The 10970-nt window shown below is 36.6% G+C and overlaps 1 long non-coding RNA gene across 1 annotated transcript; it reads left to right on the top strand.

The window, feature by feature from the left end:
* Positions 1–3257: 3257 nt before the first annotated feature.
* On the top strand, positions 3258–3757 carry LOC107756977 (uncharacterized). The gene is made up of 2 exons (XR_001641882.1): positions 3258–3468; positions 3612–3757. It is a non-coding gene; the product is annotated as an uncharacterized LOC107756977 (long non-coding RNA).
* Positions 3758–10970: the final 7213 nt, after the last annotated feature.

Raw genomic sequence — 10970 nt, 5'->3', positions numbered from 1 at the left:
CCCCCCACAACTCAGACCTGATCTGCTTGTTAATTAGTCTAACACATGCACTGTTTAGTCTCCATAATAAAAATGATTTATATTATAGATATCAAATTCATAAGAATACATTTTATTGCACTTTACATTTTTTGGGAACACAATTCCAGTCCCAGAACAACAATAGAGACTACTTTAATAATTTTATAGAGTATTTAGTGAACAAATTAATATTTTTAGAGACTGCTGAACACACACACACACACACAAAATACTTGGAAATATAGTCAATAAATAAACAACAACAAAGATATTCTATGACCACAAGAAAGCTCCAAGCTCCTATCTCTCTCTCTCTCTCTCTTCTGTTAAAGGCTGAGCCCTGTGGCTATAAACTCTCCTTCCACTAACTAAATTACTACCACTGTTTTGCGTTCCCTGCAGAGCGACTCTAGTGTTGCTGATCACCAATCATTTCCTCCCGCTCACATCTCACACAAACGTGCGCGTGTCCAGATATGTTGATTTCTGTCAATTATCTCAGTCAGCTGTTGGCCTCCTGGTCAGCATAGGGCCGGCGTTACTCACACTGTCCTGTAGCTCGGCACAGAGAGGGACACTGTTTTAATGGAGCCCTCCGGGACAGGACCCCACACCTGCGCTCATGTCGTGCTAAGGAAGTGTCGGTGAAGCACCAATATAAAATAACAAGAGGTGTTGCAAGAACTCAAAACATTCTCATTGTCTCAATGAAGCCTGTACAAGATAATCATGAATGCCACCTCTGTAGATGCGCTAGTACCGTTTGGCAATGCAAAGAGCAAAAATTAGACAATGAAACTTAATCAGACAATATTATCCTGCTTTACCTACAGACAACAGGAGAATTAGTACATGTACAGCTGAAGAAGCAAAAAGATTCTGAAGCCAGAAGGCGAAAACAAGAGTGAAAATAAATTTGATGTGATGCCCAAGTTGCTTCTTTTTTTGTTTGACAGGTAATATATTGTGTAGACCGCTACTAAACTCAGTGTGATTTCAGTGTAATTTACATAATATAACATGGGGTATTGGTACCAACACTAGCTAAAGAACTATGAATGCCCCTTAAAATAGGGTGCAAAAACCATAAAAGTAGTATAAAAGTGGTCCATTCAGCTATATATAAGCCATACAATAGCTTTGGATCAGAAAGAGAACAAAATTAAAATCAGCGTTCACTGATAATTTATCCTCCAGCGAGATACTGAAGGAATGGTTCACCCAAAAATGAAAATTTGCTGAACATTTACTCACCCTCAGGCCATTCAAAATGTAGATGAGTTTGCTTCTACATCTGAACAGATTTGGATAGATTTAGCAGCATTATTTCACTTGCTCACCAATGGATCCTCTGCAGTGAATGGGTGCCGTCAGAATGAGAGTTCAGACAGCTGATAAAAACATCGCAATAATCCACAAGTAATCCACATGACTCCAGTCAATCAGCTAATGTCCTGTGTAAAGCTGCATGTTTGTAATAAAGAAATTCATCATTATCCATCTTTAAGGCATTTTAATTTTAAACCGTTGCTTCCAAGCAAAATACCATAATCCATAGTAACCCTTCCTCCAGTGCCTCCATCCTCTGTTGTCCTCTCACATCAAAATCCACCAACATATTTGTTTAGAACTGTTTTCGCTTGTAAACGGCACTTGATCTGTGCATTTCTCTCCTGATTCGGAAGAGATGACTTTTCCACTGGAGAAAGCAATATTATGGATAAAGGACTCTTTTAGCTGGAAGCAACAGTTTTAAGTAAAAAATGTCTTCATGATGAATTTGTTTATTACAAACACACAGCTTTTCGCTTCACAAGACATTAATTGATGAACTGGAATTGTGGATTATGTGTGGATTATTATGAACAAAGCATTTACACCGATTTTGTGATTCAAATGATTCACTGAAAAGATTCAACCCAAAACAAATTATTTGTTTACATTTACAGTTATGAAAACATCAAGGAGAGCTAGGCCACGTCAAGTTTTTTTAATGAATTAAATTTGACTTAAATTCACACATATTTCAGCTTGTTTCTCACATAAAAGCTATCATATGATTTCTGAAAACTTGACATAGTATAGTGCATAAGTCATACAGGCCAACTTTTATGATACCGTTATGCTGCTTTCTTTTTTGAAGCTTTAACGCTCTAGTCCTCATGAAAAAGAGCTACCAACAAAATCGTCAAAACATTATCTTTTGTCTTCCCCAGGAGAAAATAAGTCATTCAGCTTTGGAACAAAATAAGGGTGAGTAAATGAAGACGGAATTTCATTTTCAGTTGAACTGTGCCTTTAAAGTTATTTGTTGAGGACAGCTGCTGTTATTTGGGACTGTCTGTATTTCTTACCATTGATTGTTCTGATATCATTGATAGAAACAGACAGAAAGAACACAGAAATATGCTCCTGACAGTTAGTTCTCTAGTCTACTTTTTTAAACTAACACACACACACACACACACACACTGCAACAAATGCCAAATGTATGTTTACAGAACAATATGACGCATTGCTCTGGCAGGGAGTTGTCGTATGCTGGCCTCTTTATAAAATAACTTCCTCCATCTTTCCTTCCAGACTGAAGGTCTCAAATGATCACACACAACGTGTTTAATACTCACTTAATTCTCGCTGTGCTCATTGAGGAGTGTGTTTTATAATTGTAGAAGTGATAGTGTTGCATGTTCTTAAGACCTGGACAAGAAGACTTCCTATCAAAGGATCTTTATTAGCTCAGAGCTTTGGTGAACCGCTTCAATCCTCTGACAGCCTCCCCTTTGTTGATTATCAGCTCATTACGCAAGGAAATTTCATTCTCTTGTTTCAAACTGAGCAGTCTCTGTAAGTCATTAGCTCAAAATGTGTCATCGCTTATCAGCAAAGCTTTGCAGCACTAAAACAGCTGAGCTTCTTTTAGTCTGGTAAAGTTAACGGGATGGGCTCAGACAAAAACGAAACTTGCCATCATTTATTCACCCTCATGTTGTTCCAAGCTCATTTTCTTCCTTCAGTGGAATCAGAATTTCTTCAGAAGATATTTCAGGAGAATTTCAAAGTGTCTGTTTTCCATACAATAAAAGCATATATTAACCAGGTGCTGTCAAGCTGACAAGTAAAGTTTCCTGATTTCAATTCAGAATGTTCACTGATCGCGGTCTAGTTTATCTAATAGGTCTTCCCAGCCAACATTTGTGTGTGGGGCCCATGTGGGTTTGACATGGGTTGAAAAAGTGGGCCCAAAATGGGATTGTCCGCGGGTTCCATAATGGCCCAATGTCAATTGCCCACATGGATTTCATGTGGGATTGTACTTGCCAACAGGTGGGCCCCAACTGGGCAACATGCGCAAGACCCATCTTGGCCCCAGCTTTATTTTTTATGTGGGTACTACAAGGTTACTACATGGGCTGAAATATGGGTTGTAAGTGGGTTTGTCCACGGGTTCCATGTTGGCCCCGTGCAACTTACCCATGTGGGTTTTATGCAGGATTTCCCTGGGCTTTAGGTGGGGCCCAACTGGGGATGATATGCAAAACCCATCTGGGTCCCATCTAAATATGGGTTGTAAGTGGGTTTGTCCACAGGTTCCATGTTGGCCCCGTGCAACTTACCCATGTGGGTTTTATGCAGGATTTCACTGGGTTTTAGGTGGGGCCCAACTAGGGATCATATGCAAAACCTATCTGGGTGTTAGGGTGGGCCCAACAAGACAATATGCTTAAAGCCCACCTGAAAAAAAAATTGTTTTCAACACCACACAATTTTTTTTAAAGCATTAGAGCACACAGTGAGATTGAAATCTCTTCAAATTTTAATTTTATTGTAACTACCCATCTTATTATGCTATATTCTGATACATAATTGTTAAAATTAATATTACTGTTAAAGTTAACACACTTTGAACCTGTTTTTGAACCAGTGTTTACTGAAAGCTTTGAACATTTGCACAAGAAAAACACCGGGGACAGAAGCAGCAGCAACTATACATTTTTCAGTACTGCAGACATACAGTTGTGCATTCTAGACACCCTCAGTCCTCTTGTACCAATTTTGAGAGTTCCCTCTCAGCTTCTTGCCGGTTGCCGTCTTCTTAAGAGCCTCTGCAAAACAAAATTTATAATATAATATATATATATATATATATACATATACATACAGCTATATAAGAACTAGGACCCACATAGGGAGCCCATCTGTTTTTGCCAATGTGGGACCTACTTAGCTGACCCAAGTGGGCCCCAGATAAGATGCCCATTTTGGGACCATGCCCACTTGGTACCCATGTAGACCCAGCATAAACCATGTGGGGCCCACATATACATGTTGGCTGGGTTCAACTCTGCTCCTGGGGACCCACTGTCCAGCAAACTTTATCTCCAGCCTGCTTCAGCATACCCAGCCAATGATTTTTGAAGTGATCCTGAAGATCTTGATTAGCTGGGTCAGGTGTGTTTGATTAAGGTTGGAGCTGAACTATGCAGGACAGTGGGTCCGCAGGAACAGGGTTGAAGACATGATGATGGACAATAAAACAGTTACTCGCAGTTACCTCTTAAAAATAAAGGTTCTAAAAGGGGGTTTTCGCAACAAAGCCATAAAAGAACCATTTTGGGTTCCTTAAAGAAATTTTCAGTAAGTTTGTAAAATAACCTTTTTCCACTATAAAGAACCTTTTGTGCAATGGAAAGGTTCTATGGATGTTAAAGGTTCTTCGTGGAACCATCAATGCCAATAAGAACCTTATATTTTGAGCTGTGAGGTCACGTAATATGAAATAAACGTGTGTCTGAAATATTGATATGTAAACATTCAGATGACTTTTCGTTTTGTTCAACGGAAGAAATATGGGACAACATGTGGGTGAATAAATAACGACAACATGTTCATTTAGTGGTGAACTGTTCCTTTATCGTTAAACAGTATTGTTCAGGAAGCAGTTTGTTTTGCATTCAAAACAGCATTTTTACATATCTTGTGCCACAAAAACACAAGTGCACAGCTAAATCTCTCTCTGTGCTTCTGTCCATGCCCTGTGTCTGTTCCCCCCTCCACCAGCTCTCTGTCGTTCACTAAAGTTTGGCTGTCAATCAGATCTACCCTCAGGCTATGTGCACTGATTAAAACCCCCCAGAGATAAGGAGACCTAAATTAGATTTCAATAAGGCCATTGAATATTCATAACAGGAAAACATCTAAGGTAAATGCTTTTTGATCTCGGCTTACAAATACCACTTGTGTGCATTCCCAGGACCTTTCACTCGGGCTCCAAGTGTCGCTGTGCCACGGTGAGCCGGTCCGGCTGCAGCAGCGGTTCAGCGCACACTCCTCCGGGGGATGCGGATGAATACTGATGACAGCCTCCATAAAAGAGGCCGGGCATTAATTATGTTTATACTAAAGGGACTCAATAGAAAGGGCACCCACACTAAGCATTCATTAATTAGTACAGCGGGAGAAGCTGACTGGGTGAAAAAGATGGAAAAGAAACTGACTCGCACACATACGGAGGACTCCATTAAAGCAGCGGGATACTATTATTGAATAAGTTTAGAGGGTGTGCGCGAGCGTGAGCTCCAGCCGGACCATAAACCATTCTCCAGACAACTTATTTATGTCGTTTTCTACAACTTCTGGTTTTACGTCTTTAATGAAAATGCCAGCAGAGTGTGTGGTGCGAGTAGCTAATATCCATGTTTCTAATGATATTATAGCCATAAACCCAAAGGCTAATTAGAGTTCTTTATTTGTAATATATGCTCTTGTATCTCGTTGTTTTTAATTAATTTACATTTAATCAATGTACTTCTATAGGTGAAACTAGGGTCAAGGACTTCAGATTTGTGTTTCGTCATTCATTTGACTGCAGGAGTGCATAAAAAATACTATGCATACTCTTCTGTACTACATAGGAAGCTATGTAGAAATGTATCTGCAAAATATTTCTGTTGAAATTCTGAAGTGCGCATCCAATGGACACTTTATTATGAAATTGTAGGTCACATGACAATGCCAACTTGGTGGATGCACCATTGCCAGGTTTGCAAAAACACAACCCGGGACTGTACAAATCCAAAACAAGACCATAGTATCACAGTTTCCACATCGACAATAGTAAAAAATGTTTCTTTAATCAGCATATTAGAAGGATTTCTGAAGGATCATGTGACACTGAAGCCTGGAGTAATGATGCTGAAAATTCAGCTTTGCATCACAGCAATAAATTACACTTTGAAATATATGAGGAGTTCAGATGCAAAAGCCTCTAAGTGCTGTCTGAAATTTTATTATAAACTTAGCATTTTTTCAGGCTCCTATGTGTAGGTTCAGTAATTTTACTTTAATGGCAATATATAGGTCATGTTCTATGCCATTAAAGTGAAAGAACTGAACATAAATATAGGAGCCTGATAAAAATGGCCATTTTAGATGAACATTTCAGATGGCACTTAGAGGCTTTTGCATCTGAACTCTTCATATTCACATAGAAATCAGTTCTTTAAAATTGTAATACTATTTCAAAATATTACTTTTTTACTGTATTTTAGAAATGCAGCCTTGGTCAGTGTAAAAGGCTTCTTTCAAAAACAATAAAAAATCTTGATGACCCCAAACTTTTGAACAGTAGTGTATATTTTATGAACAGATGAGAAGTTCTTTATCAAATCCAGTACATAATCTACAGTATTGATTTCCGACACAGTTAAAGTATCTGGGACAACTGAAAAAGCAACATGGTTATATTCAGAATAGAATACTAGAGAACTGCATACTCTAGTGTCTACTGTGTACTGCCTACTATTTTTAACAGTAAGGCTATGTGAAACAGAACAGATTAAGCATTGTTTCAGACAGCAGTGCACTACATTACTGCCACATGATGTCATAATGTTGCATATTTATTGTGCATTTTTTAATCTAATATTGTGTAAAATGGTCTTAACTTTTGGCAGGCCATGCAAGTATATAATATAATATAATATAATATAATATAATATAATATAAAATAGAATAGAATATAATCTTATAATATAATATAATATAATATAATATAATATAATATAATATAATATAATATAATATAATATAATATAATATAATATAATATAATATAATATAATATAATATAATATAATATAATATAATATAATATAATATAATATAATATAATATAATAAAGAATTGCTAAAAATCTTGGTTTATATTACTTCCAGTTCACAGGAAATGGAAGTTCAAATTGAGTGCATTGCATTGTGGGATAGAGTGTGCTTCATTTTATGCTAAAATATTAACTATAAAATATAGATTAAGAATAAAATACATCATTTGGCATAATATAGGCTGGTCTCCCCCTCCTCCCGCATGTTTGAGGCGAGTGTGTGCTGTGTGTGAAGAGAGAGGACTGGTGTAGTTTGTGCCTGAGGCTGTGCTGTGACAGTCAGCCCAGAACGTTTGGCGAAAAGTCTCAACCAGACATCAGGAAACCAAAATGTCATTCACTGATGGGGCCAGTGGGAATCTCCATAATAATACTGAATCGTTAAATGAAGATTTGACCCTTGACACTGCTCTCATAGTGTCATAGGAGAAGTTTTCTGTTAAAGCATCATTATTGTTTAAAATATTTCTGATGTATGTAACTGCCATTAACATAACAAACTCTCTGTTTCTGTAAATATAAAATGCACATCTAAAGATAATTAATTCAGTCAAAATGATTTGGTTTTGGCATAGTCGTCACTAAAACTACCACCATATTTACTCCTTTTTTATGTTCAATCCCTCTTTCTTTTTCTCTCTCACTCTTTCTCTTGCACCAGATGATGGTCATTATGTTGCCAGGCAATCTGGTCTGTCAGATTCACACTTGCTTTTACCCCCAGATTTCTCTTTTTTTACTCGCTCTTTCTCCAGCTATCTCTCTCTCTCTCTCTTTTCTTTCTTAAGTCAGGACTGTAATCTCTCATATACCATTAGATGAAGAAAAAAATACAAAACACCTTTCGGTTGTGTTATCTATATTGGACAGTGTATTTGTGTGTGTATTATCTAATGTATTATAAAATCGGAAATTACCTACATTTTAAGCATCATATGATGGTCAAGAGGAACACAGCGTAATAAACACACTAAATAATGTCTTAATTTGATGCTGAAAATTCGGCTTTGCATCACAGGAATAAATTACAATTTATATTATATTAAAATAGAAATCAGTTCTTTAAAATTGTAATACTATTTCAAAATATTACTTTTTTACTGTATTTTAGAAATGCAGCCTTGGTCAGTGTAAAAGGCTTCTTTCAAAAACAATAAAAAATCTTGATGACCCCAAACTTTTGAACAGTAGTGTATATTTTATGAACAGATGAGAAGTTCTTTATCAAATCCAGTACATAATCTACAGTATTGATTTCCGACACAGTTAAAGTATCTGGGACAACTGAAAAAGCAACATGGTTATATTCAGAATAGAATACTAGAGAACTGCATACTCTAGTGTCTACTGTGTACTGCCTACTATTTTTAACAGTAAGGCTATGTGAAACAGAACAGATTAAGCATTGTTTCAGACAGCAGTGCACTACATTACTGCCACATGATGTCATAATGTTGCATATTTATTGTGCATTTTTTAATCTAATATTGTGTAAAATGGTCTTAACTTTTGGCAGGCCATGCAAGTATATAATATAATATAATATAATATAATATAATATAATAAAGAATTGCTAAAAATCTTGGTTTATATTACTTCCAGTTCACAGGAAATGGAAGTTCAAATTGAGTGCATTGCATTGTGGGATAGAGTGTGCTTCATTTTATGCTAAAATATTAACTATAAAATATAGATTAAGAATAAAATACATCATTTGGCATAATATAGGCTGGTCTCCCCCTCCTCCCGCATGTTTGAGGCGAGTGTGTGCTGTGTGTGAAGAGAGAGGACTGGTGTAGTTTGTGCCTGAGGCTGTGCTGTGACAGTCAGCCCAGAACGTTTGGCTAAAAGTCTCAACCAGACATCAGGAAACCAAAATGTCATTCACTGATGGGGCCAGTGGGAATCTCCATAATAATACTGCATCGTTAAATGAAGATTTGACCCTTGACACTGCTCTCATAGTGTCATAGGAGAAGTTTTCTGTTAAAGCATCATTATTGTTTAAAATATTTCTGATGTATGTAACTGCCATTAACATAACAAACTCTCTGTTTCTGTAAATATAAAATGCACATCTAAAGATAATTAATTCAGTCAAAATGATTTGGTTTTGGCATAGTCGTCACTAAAACTACCACCATATTTACTCCTTTTTTATGTTCAATCCCTCTTTCTTTTTCTCTCTCACTCTTTCTCTTGCACCAGATGATGGTCATTATGTTGCCAGGCAATCTGGTCTGTCAGATTCACACTTGCTTTTACCCCCAGATTTCTCTTTTTTTACTCGCTCTTTCTCCAGCTATCTCTCTCTCTCTCTCTTTTCTTTCTTAAGTCAGGACTGTAATCTCTCATATACCATTAGATGAAGAAAAAAATACAAAACACCTTTCGGTTGTGTTATCTATATTGGACAGTGTGTTTGTGTGTGTATTATCTAATGTATTATAAAATCGGAAATTACCTACATTTTAAGCATCATATGATGGTCAAGAGGAACACAGCGTAATAAACACACTAAATAATGTCTTAATTAAGATTTTAAAATGTAAGGTTTGTTTGAGGATTAGTTTTAGGTGTAGAGGATAGAAAAACACATATGTGTGTGTGTTTCTATTTATTTGTGTTGCACCTGAAGGAATGAGTGAACTGAGTAAGGGGTCACTGGGACCGTACAGGGTCATAGCCTGGCCTGCAGCGTGCAGCAAGGGCCGTAGGCAGTAAGCATGTATATAATCGAACAGTAATCATACAAATATGCATATTTGTGTAGGCATGTCGACTCACATGAGCATAGGAAGCTAATGCTGGTATGTCAGTTGAAGTTTTATGAAAAGAAAAACACAGGAAAAGAGACAATGTTTTGTGTTTGTGCGCAGACAAGTGCATGGAGGCAGGTGGTGGTCTGGAGGGCTGGAGCAGCGGTGTGTGTGTGTGTGTTTATCTTTTCAGTCCTCAGGTCCTGTTCAGAGATGTGAGGTGTCATGCTAGCTGGGCTCCTGCAGTCTGAGAGGCAGCTGTGAAGGAGACAGGTACGTCTGCCACACACACACACACACACACACACACACCGGGGATGTTTCTTGCTTACCTTCCGACTCACATGTTCAAAGAGCCAGAGATTTTTCCTACCTACATTTCTTAGGAAAAGAGAACAGAAGTGGTGGAAAGGTGTTTTTATATGTGTGTGTGTGTGTGTGTGTGTTTATAAATACAATGACCTAAACACACCTCTTCCATGATGAGTATGTTTTCAGTTTCTAAATTACAATTAATATTGATATATTTTTGGGACATATTATTTCTAAGAAATAATATCACATAGAATATTTTTATATAATTGAATAATTTTAGTATATTATATATTTTAATAAAATATGTAATATAATATTTTTATTAAATATTTTAATTAAATATGTTTTACTACACCATATTAATTCATCTTCCAGGTCACGTGGTGCAACTGAATTTAACTGAACTGAATCAACATTGACCTCACTTGAGCTGATTAATGACAATATTGCCTTCTGTAGAGCTGCTTGTAGCTGAAATTAACTCAATTCATAATTAATTACCTTTCAAACATTGACACAGTTATTAAACTGTTATTAAAAATTGAGCTAGATTGTGCTGAATAAAAACAATATTATTTTCTGTAGAGACTGATGAACTTGAATTAGTTTCACAACAGATTTTACAACATTAACGTTATTTTCCTGTTTATTAATGTTAAGTTGCTTTAAAACATTTTGTATAAACTCTGAATTTTTTGTATAAACCAAGAAAA

The sequence above is a fragment of the Sinocyclocheilus rhinocerous genome, unplaced genomic scaffold, assembly GCF_001515625.1.
Source record: "Sinocyclocheilus rhinocerous isolate Xijiao unplaced genomic scaffold, SAMN03320098_v1.1 scaffold5767, whole genome shotgun sequence".
NCBI lineage: Eukaryota > Metazoa > Chordata > Actinopteri > Cypriniformes > Cyprinidae > Sinocyclocheilus > Sinocyclocheilus rhinocerous.
The sequence above is the reverse complement of the archived record's forward strand: the minus strand, read 5'-3'. Positions and strand labels throughout refer to the sequence as shown.